Source organism: Triturus cristatus, chromosome 9 (genome assembly GCF_964204655.1).
Source record: "Triturus cristatus chromosome 9, aTriCri1.1, whole genome shotgun sequence".
NCBI classification, from domain to species: Eukaryota; Metazoa; Chordata; class Amphibia; order Caudata; family Salamandridae; genus Triturus; species Triturus cristatus.
In genome coordinates, this window is record NC_140592.1 from 878,886,784 (window position 1) to 878,908,590 (window position 21,807).

Below are 21,807 nucleotides of genomic sequence, written 5' to 3' on the forward strand. Positions count from 1 at the left end.
AAATTGCCAAACTTTTACATTCTGTGAGCTGTAGTAGTAGGCACTGACTTCAATAGAAATACAGTACTAAGGTATAGGAAGCCATACTTTGTAAATGAAAAGCTCAAAAATACTCAATAGATATTCAAATACACTAAGCCATCTAACATCCGTACTTCCCATCCCCACTTATTGCTCTACTCACACTCAAAGAAGAGACTCCAGTATTGGGAGGCTAAATGCTCTTGCTGTGCGGCTGTAGCGCCAGGGACAGCCTGAGAGAGCGGCTGCCATACACTCAGAAGCCTGTTGTTGTTTAATGCTCCTGCTTGCAAAACTCAGACGTGCACCATTGGCACAGGACAGCATTTCGAACGTCTGCGAAGAACGCTACATACAGCAGCCATATTGAGTGTGTAAGTGAACACAACCTAACTATTACAAATAGAAAGCACAGTGACAGCTATTTAAGTTTTGGAAACTGCTAGACTGGCTTCTGCTCTGATCTATCTTGCGTGCGGGTCCAAGAACACAATATAAAATAATTTTCAGAATTTGCCAAGTTCAAATAAAAGAAAACATATCAGCCTGCATATTAAACTAGCAATACTAGGAAGTTCTCAGTTATTTAATAGAGTTTAATGAAACAACAGAACTTTTCTAACATTAAAGAACTTAGGTTTAGTATAGCTGCCTTAAAAAAACAAGGTAAATCAAATGTAATGCGGCTGAATTAGAAGGCGGCATAAAAAGAAGAATGAGCAACTCTGTTTGCTTTTTTGACCTAAAGTTGCCTCCCAGGATCCAGGCACCCACCGTGGACATAATGATTGGACGCTGAGAGAGACTGGGCCCGGGGAGAACCTGATACAGCATTCCCTGGTTACTTTATGTTGTTTTTTTCAGCCGCCGCAGTCACCAGTTGCCACGCCTTTCCCCATGCGCAGTCAATGATGGACGGAGCGAATGAAAAGTGGGACGGTTAGATTAGCGGCGGGTGGGTTGTAAAACATAATATTGCAAGGACATGGTGTGCTATGGTCTCTCCAGCAGTCAATGATTTTAAGGCAGATCTAGATTGGTGCCAGAGGGCAGAACAAGTGGTCTATACAGCTAGAGGATGCCCCAAGAAGTGGGAGAAAGTGTGGGGGGATTGCAGAAGCTACAGGTGTTAGAGACAGGGGAATGGTACGGCCGTAAAAGCGCCTTGATAGTCTCTGGGGTTCATATACAAAATGGGGTACTGTGATGCCAAAGACGAATACAAAAATGTAAAGACCTGATTACACCACTCAGAACGATATGTGAAGCCTGTTTTTTATCAATAAAAAGAATTTAAAAAGAAAAGAAAAGTGGGACGGGATGATAAAAAAAACAAAAAAACAGTGCTCTGGAATACAGAACTGAGCACTTAACCAACAAAATAAATAGTGCCCTGAATGAATAGTTATGCACTACACGCAGAGGTCTTCAAACTTTTGTAGGTTGAGCCCCCCCCAACTGAATTTTTTGAAATGTCAGGCCCCCCCACCACCTGACAGAAATTTCTGGAATCTTGTACACTACATAATTGACTGCCACCCGCATATCCCGGGCCATATCCGGCAAATAATGTTCAACGCAATGGGAGTTTAGTGAACTGTAGATTTGTGAGTGGGTGTCGTTAATGACAGGCTTATTACACAGCTCAAAACAAACAAAATGTTCCAAGATAAAATGTGTGCAAATTGTTTTTACTAGGATGCTTTGTTTTACACATGACAGATTGATAATAACACCACCAACATTAATGTGACGGGTGTGCCTGTTTTTCACCACAGAGACGGTCAATCTGTGGATGGATTTTTGCTACTGCCAATGGTGAGTGTAAAAATTCAGGACAAAGGGTCAAAATTCAGGACTCAAATTCAGGACAGAAGGTCAAAAATCAGGACAAAACTTCAGGACAATAGGTACGTTTTACAGACACATCAGAGGAGGTCACGCCATAGTATATAAGTAAGCCCAGCCAAATCCAAACATATTCAACCATTTGCAAACCTATCCATCACGTATCCTTCCATCTATCATTTCACTCAACCATTCCTTCATCCATCCTTTCACTAATCCATCATCCATCCATCCACCCATTCACCCTATCCATCTGTACACTCATCCATTCACTCTTCTACCCATCCATTCACTCATCTATCCAGCCATTTACCCTTTCACCCATCCAGCCATCCTTTCACTTACTCATCCATCCACCCAGTCACTCATCCTTCCACCCATCCACCCTTTCAGTCATCCATCCATCCTCCCTTTCCCTCTCCATCGACCCTTTCACTTAGCCATCCTTCCTTCCATCCATCCATCCACCCACCCATCCATCTACTCATCCACTCATTAATCCATCCATTGACCCTATCACTCATCCATCCTTTCTCTCATCCATCTATCCTTTCACTCATCTATTCATCCTTTTGTCCATCTACCCTCCCTTTCACTTACTCATCCATCCTTACATCCACCCTTTCACTCATCCTTCCATCCATTCACCCTTGCACTTATCAATTCATCAATCCATCCAACATTTCACTCATCCATCCACCCACTCACTCATCATCCACCTTTTCACTCATCCATCCTTTCACTCATCCATCCTTTCACTCATCCATCCACCCTTTTACCCATCCAGCTACCCTTCCACCCATACATTCAGCTATTTACCTTTTCTCTCATCCATCCTTCCACTCACTCATCAATCCATCCATCCTCTCTCATTCTCCATCTATTCAATCTTTCATTCATCTATTCACCCTTTCACTAATTCATCCAGCCATCCACCCATCCCTTCACGTACTCACTCGCCCACCTTTTCATATTAATTTTGAGCTGAGCCTTTTTGAGAAGAGGCCCATCAAGAACTTCACCCTCGCTGCAGGAGCCATTCCAGGACTTGGACAGGATCCACCAGGGTGGGCACAGGGGTGGGCATGCAGTTTTCAAGTATTCCAGGGAGGGGTAGGGCTCCTCACCCCCTCCTGGACAAGACAACGAGAAGACAGGCTCTCTTTCCAAAATGTTAGTTTTGCCATCCCCCACTGTGATGTACAGTACTTAAAGGAGATACTCCAAGATAACTGATTTAACTGATTGTCCTCCATACTTTGTTTAATCAGTGTGGGTGCGATTGTGCCATTTCTTTATTTTATTCCAATTATAGACTGCATGTTTGCAGAACCGAGGTTTGCTTACAATTTAGTGACAGTAATTAAGCTCTGTGAAGAGAACCACATGCTGCCTCGGGGTAATCAGGGCCGGTTCTAGGATGTTTGGGGCCCTGGGCAGAAAGGGAATGTGTGAGGCCCCTCTAAATTGCAGAGACGCATTCAGGGCTGTTTGCATCTGAATAGATGCCCCTGCTCCTGAAGCTGCAGCCCCTCCCTGTCAGTCACCTTCAAACACCTCTTAACAGCTCATCAAGGGCTGAAGGTGTGAGGGTTGCCATCCCGCGGTGTTCAAAACCTCCGTTACGGCCAAATATCAGCCATCAGATTTTCGTGTGGAGTGCGCGCCCCCCCTGGAATGGTGGCGCGCCCCCCAGATTGAAGAACACTGCACTACAGTGGAATGATACCAGAAGTTAAGTACTGCTCTGTTGGAGGAAACAAATGAGCACAAGGTGGCACAAAGAGGAAAGATTACCCACTAGCAAGCAAGCATTTTTAAAGGACCATTAAAGTAATGAATAAAAAGGCAATGGGTGGGCTGTAAGCCCACAGTGTGAATGCAGCATGTCTCGAAGCGACAGTGCATGTGCTGCCTAAGATCGACCTAAAAAAAAATAACGCAGGTGAAAAAAACATAGCTGCCAGAAGTACTTTAAATGGCCCAGTACACAGTACCTGCACTTCTTTAATTTTAATAGGAGAGTACCAGCACTTCTCAGGAGCAAACAGGTACTCTAAATACTGAGTGCAGGTACTCACTATTTTATTTTAGCCCTTCTGTGTTTCCATTTAGAGCACTGACTACAGGTAAGAATGAAAGCCAACAATTTCAAGCGTAATGGCAGTCATCGCACGAAGTGCCCTGTCAGGCAGAAGTAGGGCACCCTTGCGTTTTTTAGGTCGAAGACTACCGGTCTGCCGAAGGCAGAACCGGAAGTCGGAAGATTTAATGTTTCCTAGAGTGGCTATTTAGCCTGCCTCTCTTTTTGCTTCTCCTCCATTGGCTGGCTTCCTAAACGGAGGCCCGCCATTGGAGGAGAGAGCCGTCCCTCCAAATAGGCTCCGTCTTTTTCAGAATCGGGGGCGTGTTCCTTGCTGTTCTTTCTACTTTTTAGCCACGCCCTTTTAGAACAGCAGGAACACGCCCCCGAATCCGAAAAAGATACGATTCTTCCAGCCGCCATTGTTTTGCTGTTCTCTAGCTGTGATGATTGTTCTCTGGCTGTGAGGATCTTGTTTTGCTGTTGTGCGTTATTTGTAAGGTATTTTCCATGTTTGTTTGTCTCGTCTGCCACCGATGATTGTTTTGCTTTTCTCTTTCCATTCGGCTTTAGCAAAGTGAGCCGTCTGTTTACTTTTGCATCGCGGTTTCACTTTTGCGCGATGCGTGTTGCTCTGACTTGTCATTGATAATGGTGTTGCTGGGACCCGTGTGTTGACGAATTGATTTAGAGGTTGCAAGACAAATATACGTTAAAGTTGGCCAAATCCTTTTTAATTTTGTCGATTGTGCTTTTCGATGCCTTTTATACGTCAGGGAATTAAAGTACACGGCCTTTGGGGAGATCTTCACAAAAGGTATAAAAGTAAGTGCTGCATTTCCTTATTTTATTTTCAATGCGTTTTGGAGTGTTTTACTAACTAGTGTTTGTTATCTTTGTAGCTGTGGCCCGTATTTTTAGGATTTCGTTACGGCATGGACACCTTTGCCAGGCGGCAATGGACAGCTGTGCGTTTCCAGGTAAGCCATTTTGCCTTTCATTTGTGTCCGCCATTTATTTGGTGTTCCCCTCTTGTGGCCCGTGTCTTAGCGTCTTCCTTCCTGCATGGCCAGCTTTGGCCGTCTTGGATGGATCGCTTTGCGATTACAGTTAGCCCTTGTGAAATTTTATTGGTGTCCGCCATTTGTTTTGGGGTCGCGTTTTATGGTCAGCATTCTCTTGCTGTTGTGCGTGCGTACAATTCTATTAGTATCGTTGGGATGTTCCATTTTGGAGTTTCATTTACAATGTTTACTGCGACATTCAAGTAAGTTCGTTTGTTTACAAAAAAATACTAATAAATATAGTTTGGGGTTGGTTACATTTTTCTATGTTTTTTATGCTCGTTTGAAATATTATGCAGTTACAGAAAACAGAGCAGTGACACATATTATTGTAAGAATTGTCTGGCTGTTATGCGGAAGCGATTTTAAATTCTTTTTTTTTCCATGTTTGTGGTGTATTTGCGTTTATTACTTTTATGAGGCTCATACAATTGATTTAGAGGTTGCAAGAGAAATATACGTTACAGTTGGCCAAATCCTTTATAATTTTGTTTATTGTGCTTTTCGCTGCCTTTTATACGTCAGGGAATTAAAGTACACGGCCGTTGGGGAGATCTTCACAAAATCAATCAATCAATCAAGGTATAGGAGTACGTGATGCATTTCCTTATTTTATTTTCAATGCGTTTTGGAGTGTTTTACTAACTTGTGTTTGTTATTTTTGTAGCTGTGGCCCGTATCTTTAGGATTTCGTTACGGCATGGACACCTTGGCCAGGCGGCAATGGACAGCTGTGCGTTTCCAGGTAAGCCATTTTGCCTTTCATTTGTGTCCGCCATTTATTTGGTGTTCCCCTCTTGTGGCCCGTGTCTTAGCGTCTTCCTTCCTGCATGGCCAGCTTTGCCCGTCTTGGATGGATCGCTTTGCGATTACAGTTAGCCCATTTGTAATTTTGTTGATGACCGCCATTTGTTTTGGGGTCGCGTTTGATGGTCAGCATTCTCTTGCTGTTGTGCGTGCGTAAAATTCTATTACTATCGTTGGGATGTTCCATTTTTGAGTGCCATTTACAATGTTTCCTGCGACATTCAGGTAAGTTCGTTTGTTTAGAAAAATACTACTAAATATAGTTTGGGGTTGTTTACATTTTTCTATGTTTTTTATGCTCGTTGGAAATATTATGCAGTTACCGAAAACAGAGCAGTGACACATATTATTGTAAGGATTGTCTGGCTCTTATGCGAAAGCGATTTTATATTCTTTTTTTTTCTATGTTTGTGGTGTAATTGCGTTTATTACTTTTATGAGGCTCATACAATTGATTGAGAGGTTGCAAGAGAAATATACGTACAAGTTGGCCAAATCCTTTATAATTTTGTCGAATGTGCTTTTCGCTGCCTTTTATACGTCAGGGGATTAAAGTACACGGCCGTTGGGGAGATCTTCACAAAAGGTATAGGAGTAAGTGCTGCATTTCCTTATTTTATTTTCAATGCGTTTTGGAGTGTTTTACTAACTTGTGTTTGTTATCTTTGTAGCCGTGGCCCGTATTTTTAGGATTTCGTTACGGCATGCACACCTTTGCCAGGCGTCAATGGACAGCTGTGCGTTTCCACGTAAGCCATTTTGCCTTGTATTTGTGTCCTGCGACATTCAGGCAAGTTCATTTTTTTACAAAAATACGACTAAATATAGTTTGCGGTTTGTTATATTTTTCTATGTTTTTTATGCTACTAGGCAATCTTTAGCAGTTACAGAAAACATAGCAGTGACATATATTATTGTAAGGATTGTCTGGCTGTTATGCGAAAGCGATTTTAAATTCTTTTTTTTTCCATGTTTGTGGTGTAATTGCGTTTATTACTTTTATGAGGCTCATACAATTGATTTAGAGGTTGCAAGACAAATATACGTTAAAGTTGGCCAAATCCTTTATAATTTTGTTTATTGTGCTTTTCGCTGCCTTTTATACGTCAGGGAATTAAAGTACACGGCCGTTGGGGAGATCTTCAGAAAAGGTATAGGAGTACGTGATGCATTTCCTTATTTTATTTTCAATGCGTTTTGGAGTGTTTTACTAACTTGTGTTTGTTATTTTTGTAGCTGTGGCCCGTATCTTTAGGATTTCGTTACGGCATGGACACCTTGGCCAGGCGGCAATGGACAGCTGTGCGTTTCCAGGTAAGCCATTTTGCCTTTCATTTGTGTCCGCCATTTATTTGGTGTTCCACTCTTGTGGCCCGTGTCTTAGCGTCTTCCTTCCTGCATGGCCAGCTTTGCCCGTCTTGGATGGATCGCTTTGCGATTACAGTTAGCCCATTTGTAATTTTGTTGGTGACCGCCATTTGTTTTGGGGTCGCGTTTGATGGTCAGCATTCTCTTGCTGTTGTGCATGCGTAAAATTCTATTACTATCGTTGGGATGTTCCATTTTTGAGTGCCATTTACAATGTTTACTGCGACATTCAGGTAAGTTCGTTTGTTTAGAAAAATACTACTAAATATAGTTTGGGGTTGGTTACATTTTTCTATGTTTTTTATGCTCGTTGGAAATATTATGCTGTTACCGAAAACAGAGCAGTGACACATATTATTGTAAGGATTGTCTGGCTCTTATGCGAAAGCGATTTTATATTCTTTTTTTTTCTATGTTTGTGGTGTAATTGCGTTTATTACTTTTATGAGGCTCATAGAATTGATTGAGAGGTTGCAAGAGAAATATACGTACAAGTTGGCCAAATCCTTTATAATTTTGTCGAATGTGCTTTTCGCTGCCTTTTATACGTCAGGGGATTAAAGTACACGGCCGTTGGGGAGATCTTCACAAAAGGTATAGGAGTAAGTGCTGCATTTCCTTATTTTATTTTCAATGCGTTTTGGAGTGTTTTACTAACTTGTGTTTGTTATCTTTGTAGCCGTGGCCCGTATTTTTAGGATTTCGTTACGGCATGCACACCTTTGCCAGGCGTCAATGGACAGCTGTGCGTTTCCACGTAAGCCATTTTGCCTTGTATTTGTGTCCTGCGACATTCAGGCAAGTTCATTTTTTTACAAAAATACGACTAAATATAGTTTGCGGTTTGTTATATTTTTCTATGTTTTTTATGCTACTAGGCAATCTTTAGCAGTTACAGAAAACATAGCAGTGACATATATTATTGTAAGGATTGTCTGGCTGTTATGCGAAAGCGATTTTAAATTCTTTTTTTTTCCATGTTTGTGGTGTAATTGCGTTTATTACTTTTATGAGGCTCATACAATTGATTTAGAGGTTGCAAGACAAATATACGTTAAAGTTGGCCAAATCCTTTATAATTTTGTTTATTGTGCTTTTCGCTGCCTTTTATACGTCAGGGAATTAAAGTACACGGCCGTTGGGGAGATCTTCAGAAAAGGTATAGGAGTACGTGATGCATTTCCTTATTTTATTTTCAATGCGTTTTGGAGTGTTTTACTAACTTGTGTTTGTTATTTTTGTAGCTGTGGCCCGTATCTTTAGGATTTCGTTACGGCATGGACACCTTGGCCAGGCGGCAATGGACAGCTGTGCGTTTCCAGGTAAGCCATTTTGCCTTTCATTTGTGTCCGCCATTTATTTGGTGTTCCACTCTTGTGGCCCGTGTCTTAGCGTCTTCCTTCCTGCATGGCCAGCTTTGCCCGTCTTGGATGGATCGCTTTGCGATTACAGTTAGCCCATTTGTAATTTTGTTGGTGACCGCCATTTGTTTTGGGGTCGCGTTTGATGGTCAGCATTCTCTTGCTGTTGTGCATGCGTAAAATTCTATTACTATCGTTGGGATGTTCCATTTTTGAGTGCCATTTACAATGTTTACTGCGACATTCAGGTAAGTTCGTTTGTTTAGAAAAATACTACTAAATATAGTTTGGGGTTGGTTACATTTTTCTATGTTTTTTATGCTCGTTGGAAATATTATGCTGTTACCGAAAACAGAGCAGTGACACATATTATTGTAAGGATTGTCTGGCTCTTATGCGAAAGCGATTTTATATTCTTTTTTTTTCTATGTTTGTGGTGTAATTGCGTTTATTACTTTTATGAGGCTCATAGAATTGATTGAGAGGTTGCAAGAGAAATATACGTACAAGTTGGCCAAATCCTTTATAATTTTGTCGAATGTGCTTTTCGCTGCCTTTTATACGTCAGGGGATTAAAGTACACGGCCGTTGGGGAGATCTTCACAAAAGGTATAGGAGTAAGTGCTGCATTTCCTTATTTTATTTTCAATGCGTTTTGGAGTGTTTTACTAACTTGTGTTTGTTATCTTTGTAGCTGTGGCCCGTATTTTTAGGATTTCGTTACGGCATGCACACCTTTGCCAGGCGTCAATGGACAGCTGTGCGTTTCCACGTAAGCCATTTTGCCTTGTATTTGTGTCCTGCGACATTCAGGTAAGTTCATTTTTTTACAAAAATACGACTAAATATAGTTTGCGGTTTGTTATATTTTTCTATGTTTTTTATGCTACTAGGCAATCTTTAGCAGTTACAGAAAACATAGCAGTGACATATATTATTGAGAGGATGGTATGGATTTTAGGCGTAAGCGATTTGATATGATTATTCTTTTCGTGTTTGTGGTTTGATTGCGTTTTATATGTTTTTTAGGCTGATACAATTAACTTAGAGGTTGCAAGACAATTAACATTTAAAAATAGACTATTTCTTTTGGGAATTGTAGAATGTGCTTTTCGCTGCATTTTTTTTCAATCAGGGTGTGGCACGTATTTAAATTAAAGTATACGGCCGTTGGGGAGATCTTCACGGAAGGTATAAAAGTAAGTGCTGCATTTCCTTATTTTATTTTCAATGCGTTTTGGAGTGTTTTACTAACTTGTGTTTGTTATCTTTGTAGCTGTGGCCCGTATTTTTAGGATTTCGTTACGGCATGGACACCTTTGCCAGGCGGCAATGGACAGCTGTGCGTTTCCAGGTAAGCCATTTTGCCTTTCATTTGTGTCCGCCATTTATTTGGTGTTCCCCTCTTGTGGCCCGTGTCTTGGCGTCTTCTTTCTTGCATGGAGTGCTTTGCCAGCCGTGAATCAACAGCTTTGCTTTTGGAGGTAACTCATTTGCAATTTTTGAACTAATCTGTCTTTTTCTTTACTTTCAATGTGTGCCCCGTGCTTTGGCGTCTTCGTTCCTCAATGATCAGCTTTGGCCGTCGTCGAGGGACGGGTTTGTGATTACAGGTAGCCCTAATTTATTATTTTTGGTTGTTCGCCATTTGATTAGGGGTCGCGTCTTAGTCTTATTGTGAACATTGTCTATCTTTGGCCGCACTTCTCATGCTCGTGTTCAGATAGTGTTGCGTTAGTCACTTCTTACAGCCTCGTGCCCATCTCGTGTTTCCTGTGTTCAACGGCTGCTGTTTATTAAAGTCAGGTAAACATCTTGTGTATATTCATGCTGTAAATAAATGTTATTTTTTAGTTGTACAAATAGGCGAAAGTTTCAAGGTAAGTAAAATTGGGTATTATTTTTACGTTTCTAAAAGATTCTCTTTAACTAATCCCTTTTTTATTTTTTTTATTTACAGCCAGACCACTTGGAGCCATCTCGCTCGCAGACGACGAACACCATGCTTTGTTATTCTAAATAGGCCCAACTCGCACATCAGCACTAACGATTATAACACGTCACAACCTCCACTATCCTTTCATTCGTAGGGACAGACTCCTATCTACAATTTACATACTGCCAGACATCAACATCCTTAACAACATCTCACCTACATGCTCTTTTAAACTACAAAGCGGTCTCTCTTTTGTGATTTAATGAAGTAACCAGCGTTTTTTTTCATTTACAGTATTTAAAGGAGCCAAGCAACAGTTAGAAACATTTCTTGAAGACAAACCAGCAGGTACACTTCGAGAGAGCGGACCGATACGATCGTTGGAAAACAAGTAAGTCACTTAATCCCGAGCGGAATTAAAGAGCCACTTGCATTATCATGCTTTCCTCGATTTTGTGAATTGTATGTGCTTTCTGTACTTACATTGTTTTTGTAAACTTGGGTAATTATTTCGAAGTAAAAGACTGTAGTGGGAAAGTTTGCACATTTACTATCATTCCTTCTACACATTTATCGCTCATGCTTAACTTCCAGCCCATTGTGTATATATGTTGTACTTATATTTCCATTTGCAACGCTAAATTCGTTATTCTTAGTAGCGCTTTTTTACGGGCCCTTTTTTCATCTTTTTTATATGCATAGATCTAACAGTATGGTAAAAAAACTTTTTTATAAGTGTTGCATGCCAATTTTCGCGCGTGAAAATATGCCTTCATAGTGCTCTTATGCCTTTTGTACGGTGATTCTTTTACGTTTTGTACCTTGCTACAACGCAACTTAGTGAGTTGAAACATTTACAAAGCTTCATTTCAGCACTTGGTTTATTAAGTTTAAAATACAGATCATTCTGTACATATTTGGTTTATTGCCATGCACTTTTCACAGGGAATTTTTTGGGGGGGACACACAAACAGTACGTAGACGTTATATTTTGCAAATAATAATAATGCCTTTGGAAATTGCTTCTCTTACCTTACTGAAAATTGGTTGCCATTACTTTGGGGACACGCTGTACTGTTATTGCTAATTACTAGCAGCCTTGCATACTTTTAATTGGTAAAAATATTTGGGAGATATTGTATGTCAATTACAAGAATGAGCTAATGTATTAATCGCATACTGTGGTACTTTGCAGCCCATTGAGTATATATGTTGTGACTTTTTTTCTATTTACAACAGAGAATTGGTTATTTTTAGTAGCAATTCTTACGGGCCCATTTATCATCTTTTTAATATGCACATATCTAACAGTATGATAAAAGATTTGAGATATCGTGTTGCATGTACGTTTTCGCAAGTTTTAATGTGCCTTAGTGTTATTTTGCTTCCATACAGTGAATAGTTTTTGTAAAGTACCTCAACAATTTACAGTCTTAAATTTCAACTTACTTGCCGCCATTAATCTTAGCAACATGTCTTTGTACAGAACACTTCCTTCCTTCACCCACTTCCATAATGCAGAGTAATGGCAGGCTAGGCGGGATTTGTGATATGTTGATTAGTGTGCACTATTCGCAGAGTTTTCTTTCATTTGAGAAGCTCTTTTAACCAGCACAGATTTATAGGTTACTATACGCACATTCCAGATAGAAACAGTACGAAGACTTTCACGTGTACTGTTTGCTGCTTAACATTTAGAGCACCTTACGTTGCGTTTATATTTAAACTATGCTGCCGCCAATAATGTTAGCACCAATTCATTTGAGAGCACACCTCCCCCCTCAACCCACTGCCATAATGCGGAGTAATGGCAGCCTATCCTGTAGTTTTAATTAGTTGTTTCGGTACGCTTCACACACATATTGAACAGTACAAACAGTGTAAATTTTAATTAGGCTGCATATGAACTTTAGCGGATAAATCAGGTTTTTTTTACGTTGGGCCGCAGCCCTGCTTATGTTCACGGCTTTCGAGGCATTTAAACGTAACTATTAAACAGGGCCACTACGTTGACATAACTTTTATTGTGCTGCATGTAAGAATTATCGATTCAAAGGCATGCCGCCTTAAAGTTTTTAGTGGTATTGTATCCGTTGCTATTACCGCGAAAATACGTTCTACCATGATTCACAGGAATAGCACTCTAATTGAATGAAAAGCATGTATGCCTATTGTTTCCTGCGCAAATAGAGCAATATTAGTCTACTTTTGCAATTTGTGGTGCGTTCACAACGCGTCATTTCACACCTTTTTTATAGGAGTTTAATTTACAGATAATTCAGCACACATTGGGTTTATTGGCGTGCACTACTCACAGAAAATGTGTTATCTTTATCAACAGACAGTACCTAGTCGTTATATTCGGTAATTAATAATCAGGCCTTGGGGAATTGCTTCTTTTAACTTATTGTCACTTTGGAATTAGTTTGGGGACACGCTGTATAGTTTTCAGTGAATCATAAGTATGATTTAAAATTTTTCATTGCAGGAAAATAATTTTGGGATATTATAGGACACTTACAAGTAGTAGAAAATGTATTATACGCCTGCTGTATTATTACATAAGACACATCATGCACAACGATAAGTTAAAGTCTTACTTTTAAAATTACTTACCGCCATTCAAGTTTGCACCATGACACGCTGTACTGTTATTGCTATTTACGAGCAACCTTGCATACTTTTAATTGTGTCGAAATAATTTGGAGATATTGTATGCCAATTAGAAGAAGGAGCTAATGTATTCGTCGCATACTGTACTACTTTGCAGTCCATTGTGTATATATGTTGTAACTTTATTTCCATTTGGAACAGAGAATTAGTTATTTTTAGTAGCAATTCTTACGGTCCCATTTATCATGTTTTAAATATGCACATATCTAACAGTATGAACAATTTTTACATATAGTGTCGCATGTACGTTTTCGCCAGTTAAAATATGCCTTATTAGTGTTCTATTGCTCCCATACAGTGAAAAATAATTGTGAAGTACCTCGGCAATAATTTACAGTCTTAATTTAATACTTACTTCCCGCGATTAATCTTAGCGACATGTCTTTGTACAGCACACTTCCCTCTTTCACCCACTTCCATAATGCATAGTAATGGCAGGCTAGGCGGGATTTGTGATATGTTAATTAGTCTGCACTATTCACACAGTTTAATTTAATTTGAGAAGCTCTTTTAACCAGCACAGATTTATAGCTTACTATACGCACATACCAGATAGAAACAGTACGAAAACTTTCACGTGTACTGTTTGCTGCTTAACATTTAGAGCACCTTACGTTGCGTTTATATTTAAATTATGCTGCCGGCAAGAATGTTAGCACCAATTAATTAGAGAGCACACCTCCCCCCTCCACCCACTGCCATAATGCGGAGTAATGGCAGCCTAGCTTGTAGTTTTAATTAGTTGTTTCGGTACGCTTCACACACATATTGAACAATACAAACAGTGTAAATTTTAATTAGGCTGCATATGAACTTTAGCGGATAAATCAGGTTTTTTTTACGTTGGGCCGCAGCCCTGCTTATGTTCACGGCTTTCGAGGCATTTAAACGTAACTATTAAACAGGGCCACTACGTTGACATAACTTTTATTGTGCTGCATGTAAGAATTATCGATTCAAAGGCATGCCGCCTTAAAGTTTTTAGTGGTATTGTATCCGTTGCTATTACCGCGAAAATACGTTCTACCATGATTCACAGGAATAGCACTCTAATTGAATGAAAAGCATGTATGCCTATTGTTTCCTGCGCAAATAGAGCAATATCAGTCTAATTTTGCAATTTTTGGTGCGTTCACAACGCGTCATTTCACACCTTTTTTATAGGAGTTTAATTTACAGATAATTCAGTACACATTGGGTTTATTGGCGTGCACTACTCACAGAAAATGTGTTATCTTTATCAACAGACAGTACCTAGTCGTTATATTCGGTAATTAATAATCAGGCCTTGGGGAATTGCTTCTTTTAACTTATTGTCACTTTGGAATTAGTTTGGGGACACGCTGTATAGTTTTCAGTGAATCATAAGTATGATTTAAAATTTTTCATTGCAGGAAAATAATTTTGGGATATTATAGGACACTTACAAGTAGTAGAAAATGTATTATACGCATGCAGTATTATTACATAAGACACATCATGCACAACGATAAGTTAAAGTCTTACTTTTAAAATTACTTACCGCCATTCAAGTTTGCACCATGACACACTGTACTGTTATTGCTATTTACGAGCAGCCTTGCATACTTTTAATTGTGTCGAAATAATTTGGAGATATTGTATGCCAATTAGAAGAAGGAGCTAATGTATTCGTCGCATACTGTACTACTTTGCAGTCCATTGTGTATATATGTTGTAACTTTATTTCCATTTGAAACAGAGAATTAGTTATTTTTAGTAGCAATTCTTACGGTCCCATTTATCATCTTTTAAATATGCACATATCTAAGAGTATGAACAATTTTTAGATATAGTGTCGCATGTACGTTTTCGCCAGCTAAAATATGCCTTATTAGTGTTCTATTGCTCCCATACAGTGAAAAATAATTGTAAAGTACCTCGGCAATAATTTACAGTTTTAATTTAATACTTACTTCCCGCGATTAATCTTAGCGACATGTCTTTGTACAGCACACTTCCCTCTTTCACCCACTTCCATAATGCATAGTAATGGCAGGCTAGGCGGGATTTGTGATATGTTAATTAGTCTGCACTATTCACACAGTTTAATTTAATTTGAGAAGCTCTTTTAACCAGCACAGATTTATAGGTTACTATACAGACCCCCCAGGATTTCGCGATTTGCAAAAAAATCGCGAAATCGGCACTTTTGTAAAAATGCCGCGATTTTTACAAAAGTGCCCGCGAAATCCTGGCATCTTGGCGGCATCCCACCCCCATCCAGCAGCAGACAGCAGATCACGCGCCTCTCTTCCTCTTCTATTGTTCTATTGGGCCAGTGGCTCTTGCCACGGGTCCAATAGACCAATAGAAGGGGGTTAAGGGGGGGTCCTCACAGCAGGCAGTGCTGACGACTCGATGACGACGCGACTCACCTGGTCTGGAGCGGCGCTGCTGGTCTGGATCGTCATTGTATCGTTGTCTGGCTGGTGGTGGATCGTCGGATCGTCGTCGTCGTCGTCTCGGGAGGCCCAGAGGCCCAGGTAAGCTGCTGTGAGCTGGGAGGCGTCTCTCGTCCTTAACATTTGCTTCCACAGGCAATAAAAGTGAAGGATCGACCCGTGCTGGCCGCCGCAGCAGAAGGGCTGTAGATTGTATATAGTTATACGTTGCACTCTGATTCAGGGCCGGCTTTAGGGTGCTGGCTTCCTGGGGGCTCCGTCAATTAAAGTTTATTAGGCTTTTGAAGCACTTGCCACAGCGTTTCTTTCCGCGAGCAATGGCCAGGCCTCACATAAATGTCAAGATAACTCCTGTGATTAATTATCTTCCTGGATAGAGATCAGCATTTTGTGTAGTTCAGGGTTTGACTTGGGTGAAGTTAGTGCAGAGGGTTCTGTGCCTGCTGCAAAGAACGTGTACCAAGTAGATTACAGAATGCGTAGGATGTAAACAGATCAGCAGGTTACTGCTTTCAAAAGAGACATCCTTTTGTTACTTGCAATTTATAACTTAAAGTCCTAATATAGAACAGCGAGCTATTACCTTTCATCCCAGAACTGCATACACACCGCAAAGTATACATTATTAGAACATTGATTGATCCACTTATTTTAACTTTACAAATATCTTTAAAATATCTGTGTGTATATAAACATGGACCTGACCCATTAAGGCTACCTGACCAGCATGTAAACCCCCCACTTTTAATCAGCATCACCACAAAAGGCCCTAAGCCATGCCCATTTCTTATAGCCATTTACAAAAACCTAAGGCCTACCAACAGGTCTGGCTCGCTACCCACCTTTCGCTGAAGAGGCCCTATATCCTCTTGGCCTAGCCCTAAATGTCACTTTACCCTGCCCCGTCTTAAACCACAACCAATCAAACCCTGTTTTAATCTGGCACCCAGGGCCGGCTCTAGGGCGGTGCGAGCGGTGCTACCGCACCGGGTGCTGGCTTCCTGGGGGCACCATACTTGGAAGTTTATTATGTTTTTAAAGCACCTGCTGCCGGGTTCCTTTTCTCCTGCAATTACCAGGCCTCACAAAAATGTAAAGTTAACTCTTGTGATTAATGTTCTTCGTGGAGAGAGATTAAAGTTTTGTATAGTTAATGTTTTGACTTATGTGAAGGTAGTGCAGAGTGTTAATATGCCTGCTGCAGAAACGTGTACCATGTAGATTACAGAGTGCATATAATGTAAATAGATCAGCAGGTTTTCTGCTTTTAAAAGAGATGTCCTTTTGTTCTTTGCAATTGATAACTTAAAGTCCTAATATAGAACAACGAGGTATTAACTTTCATCAAAGAGCTGCATACACACTGCAAAGCAAACATTAGAGCATAGATTAATGTTGCAAAAAGGTTTTCTTTGGGTAGAAATCGATTCTTTTTATTAAACAAAACTCCCAACTATGCTGTTTATGTCCTATTTTTAGTCTTGAAGACAAACAAAGTCTCTACATTGTAAATAAACCAAATATACATAGCTTCATGGTGTTAAATAACTCAAAAAACAAAGAGATCTGTGTTTGTTGTAGGACAAACTGCCAAAGAAAACGCCGCTAAATTGCCGCTAAATTCCCATATTTGTGCCGCTAAATTTCCATATTTGTGCCGCTAAATTTGCTAATCCATGCCGCTATATCCTGGGGGGTCTGACTATACGCACATACCAGATAGAAACAGTACGAAAACTTTCACGTGTACTGTTTGCTGCTTAACATTTAGAGCACCTTACGTTGCGTTTATATTTTAATTATGCTGCCGGCAAGAATGTTAGCACCAATTCATTTGAGAGCACACCTCCCCCCTCCACCCACTGCCATAATGCGGAGTAATGGCAGCCTAGCCTGTGATTTTAATATGTTGTTTACGTACGCTTTACACACATATTTAACAGTACAAACAGTTTAGATTTTAATTGGGCTGCATAGGAACTTTAGCGGATAAATCAGGTTTTGGGGGGTTGGGCCACAGCCCTTCTTATGTTCACGGCTTTCGAGGCATTTAAACGTTACTATTATACAGGGACACTACGTTGGCATAACTTTTATTGTGCTGCATGTAACAATTATCGATTCCAAGGCATGCAGCCTTAAAGTTTTTAGTGGTATTGTATCCGTTGCTATTACCGCGAAAATACATTCTAACGTGATTCTCAGGAATAGCACTCTAATTGAATTTGAAGGATGTATGCCTATTGTTACCAGCGTAAATAGAGCTATATCAGTGTACTTTTGCAATTTGTGGTGCGTTCACAAGGCGTCATTGCACACTTTTTTTCTAGAAGTTTAATTTACAAATCATTTTGTAGATCTTTGGTTTATTGGCGTGCACTACTCACAGAAAATTTTAGATTTTTAACAACGGACAGTACCTAGGCGTTATATCCGGAAAATGATAATCAGGCCTTCGGGAATTGCTGCTATTAACTTATTGGCACTTTGTAATTAGTTTTGGGACACGCTGTATAGTTATTGGTGAATAATAGCAGGCTTGCAAAATATTCATTCAGTGGAAATACTTTTTGGATATTATAGGACACTTACAATTACAAGAAAATGTATTATACGCCTGCTGTATACGCACATCATGCACAACAGTAAGTTAAAGTCGTACTTTTTAAATTACTTACCGCCATTTCGGTTTGCACCATATCATTGCACAACACAGCTCCCCCCTCTACCCACTGCCATAATGCTGAGTAATGGCAGGCTAGGCTGTATTTCTAATGTGTTGGTTATTTGCGTGCACTTTTCACACACATTTGTTTCCTTTGTATTACCCTCTCTGTATTGCCCTCTTTGTATTGCCCTGTTGGTATTACCCTCTCTGTATTACTCTTTCTGTATTACTCTAATAAGCTCTCTGGATTATGCTCTCTATATTATTCTATCTCTATAACTCTCTTTTTATTACTTTCTCTGTATTACACTCTCTGGATGACGCTCTCTGGATGACGCTCTCTGGATGACGCTCTCTGGATGACGCTCTCTGGATGACGCTCTCTGGATGACGCTCTCTGGATGACGCTCTCTGGATGACGCTCTCTGTACCACACTTGTGAGCATTACTCTACTGGTAATACTATAATAGTCTTAACAAATAATTATTTTGTACACATTGCTAAACATATTGGGTTACACACACTTTCCCATACTGTTTAAGATACATAGTCTGCTTAGACACAACGTCTACACACACAGTATATACACACACACACTACACGCTGTCTTCACACAAACTCTCTTTACACATTACTGTGGAATTACTTCCCGCCAATAATGTTAGTGCCATGTCATTCGCACAGACAAAACATGAACAGTACGAAGAATTTAAATTTAAAATGTACTGCATGGAAAATTTAGCGACTTACGTACATTTTAATTATCAATTGTGCAGCAGCCATTAATGTTAGTGCCATTTCATTGCACAGCACACCTCCCCCCTCAACCCACTGCAATAATGTTCGCTAGAAATTTTCACATAACTGACACGTAATGCAGTTTAATGGCAGCCAATGCTGGGTTTTTTTGTGATGGAAATAACGTAATTTTTTTAAGTACTTTACCAAATCCATAGCCGAAGCAAAGTATATCTCAGTATATGGTGCAATCAGATAAAATCCGTTTAAAAATGCTTTGTTCACGTTCACTTTAAATGTAAGACTGATTTTCAATTTTATCTGGAGAAATTTGTGATATAATAGAGGGTTATAGCAAGCTGAGCAGTTCCTAATTTCGCTTACAAATATACAATGCATTTGAACAAAATTGACGCTAATACATAGCAAGGGAAAGTCCTTTTTACATTTTAGTACATTGCCATTGCTTTTTGTTACTCTTTTAATAACAGTAGAATTTTCTTACACACAGGGACAAGAATTACCACCATGTGCTACAACCACACCATGGACTATACATCTTTACACGTTGTTAATAAAACACACTACGTTCAGACTTAACTATGTTTGATAGCCATCTACACCTAGCCCTCTCCACCTAGCCCTCTCCACCTAGCCCTCTCCGCGTAGCCCTCTCCGCGTAGCCCTCTCCGCGTAGCCCTCTCCGCGTAGCCCTCTCCGCGTAGCCCTCTCCGCGTAGCCCTCTCCGCGTAGCCCTCTCCACGTAGCCCTCTCCACGTAGCCCTCTCTGCCTAGCCCTCTCCGCCTAGCCCTCTCCGCCTAGCCCTCTCCGCCTTGCCCTCTCCGCCTTGCCCTCTCCGCCTTGCCCTCTCCGCCTTGCCCTCTCTGTATTGCCCTCTCTGTATTGCCCTCTCTGTATTACCCTCCCTATATTACCCTCTCTATATTACTCTTTCTGTATTTCTCTAATAACCTCGCTGGATTATGCTCTCTATTACTCTCTCAATTACTCTCTATTCTGTATGACGCTCTCTGTATGACGCTCTCTGTATGACGCTCTCTGTATGACACTCTCTGTATGACACTCTCTGTATGACGCTCTCTGTATGACGCTCTCTGTACCACACTCTCTCTACCACACTTATGGGCATGGTGCACAGAGCATAGTGCAGATAGCGTAGTGCAGAGAGCATGGTGCAGAGAGCATGGTGCACTCTGTATTCACAAAAACTGTCCTTACACATTAATGCACACAACACTTTAATACTCCGTAATACACAATCTTTATTAGAAGCTTATCTACATTCTATATTAATACTGTAGTACAGTATTACTACTTGCTCAACAATACACCTTCTCTATTAAACACTTTAATTCAATACTTTTAATGTTTTGAATAAGACTACATTTTAAATTGTGCAATTATTTAACGCTATTATTAATGTTTGTTTTCTTTTTTCCTAGATTTTCTATTCTTGCCCTCAAACTCGCACGCTGCTAACTCCTTGACTTAACAACATCGAGGTAAAAGTACATAACTATTATGTTTAGCTAAGTACTTGTAATAACAGTGGTTGCAAAAGATCTGTATAGGATACATAGGAAATACACGTTTGAACTCACTTCCACTCTCTAGATATTGTTTTATATATCTATATATATATATATATATATATATATATATATATATATATATTCACAGAAAAAACCATAGGTTTCAGGCACGTTATAGTTAGGAATTAGCATTTAAAAAACCTCAGAAATTCACTGAAAAAACCATAGGTTTCAGGGGTGTTATAGTTAGCTGGACTTTTCACTTGTACAAAACCATTGAAATTCCCCCGTTATAGTTAGTTCAGCTAACTATAACTCGCGCGCCCGCAATGCACTGCTGATGACGTCACATATTACATCACTCATGACATGGTCAGTGACATCACTCATGACATCACTGATGACATCTCAAATGACATCACTGATGACATCACTGATTACATCATCCAAAGAATATGTGTTTTTCTGAAAATTAAATATGTTTTATATATGTATATCTCAAGGTCGATGGAAGAATAAATGGGTATATAAGTGTCTAAATGGATGATTTGTTTTTGAAAAATTGATTGTGTAACTAACTGATTAAGTGTATCATAGTGAATACATGGCTTAGTGAGTAATGTTTAAATATGTAAATATCTGTATCAGTCTCTCACTTTGTGTATAAGTGGCTGCATGGGTTGGTGAGTAGCTACATGGGTGTCTATATAGGTTATTAGTTGGTTTTTTGTGTATCAGTCTGAGTGTCTGCATGGTTCGGTGGGGGGTATTACGTAGTGCATAGGTGCATGAATGAGTGACTCACTGTTTGTATGTGTTGAACACAGCATGTGTGCAGGACTGTATGGGTGGATGAGTGTGTGTATGGGTGTGTTAGTGAGTGAATGACTGTCTCAATAGTGTCTTTATGAGTAACTACATATGTTTTAAACTAGTATATGTGACTATTGGTGTATATATGTGAGTATATGTGAGAGTGAGAGATTGAAAGAGTTCCTGTATGAATAAGTATGTGTTTCTATACGTGATTGTTTAAAAGACTAAGTATGTGTAAGTTTCCGTAGAAGTAAGTGTGGTGGTGTGTGTATAACTGTATATGCAAGTAAATGTATGTTTGATTCTTTATTAGCATGAGTGACTATGTGTGTGAGTAACTCTATGGATGAGTGGCATTGTGTAACAGGATGTATAGGTGTATGAGTACATATGATGAGTGAATACATGTATGAGTGACTGTATAGGACTGTTGGTGAATGAGTGGA

The 21,807-nt window shown here is 39.9% G+C and overlaps 1 protein-coding gene across 1 annotated transcript in view; it reads left to right on the plus strand.

The window, feature by feature from the left end:
• LOC146799004 (uncharacterized) overlaps positions 1-21,807 on the plus strand; it is a 220,127-nt gene that overhangs the window by 175,901 nt on the left and 22,419 nt on the right. The window contains exons 3-4 of the mRNA XM_085626366.1: positions 9,582-10,879; positions 20,456-20,515. The gene's annotated coding sequence lies outside the window, so the exon portion shown is untranslated. The remainder of the gene's footprint in view (positions 1-9,581; positions 10,880-20,455; positions 20,516-21,807) is intronic.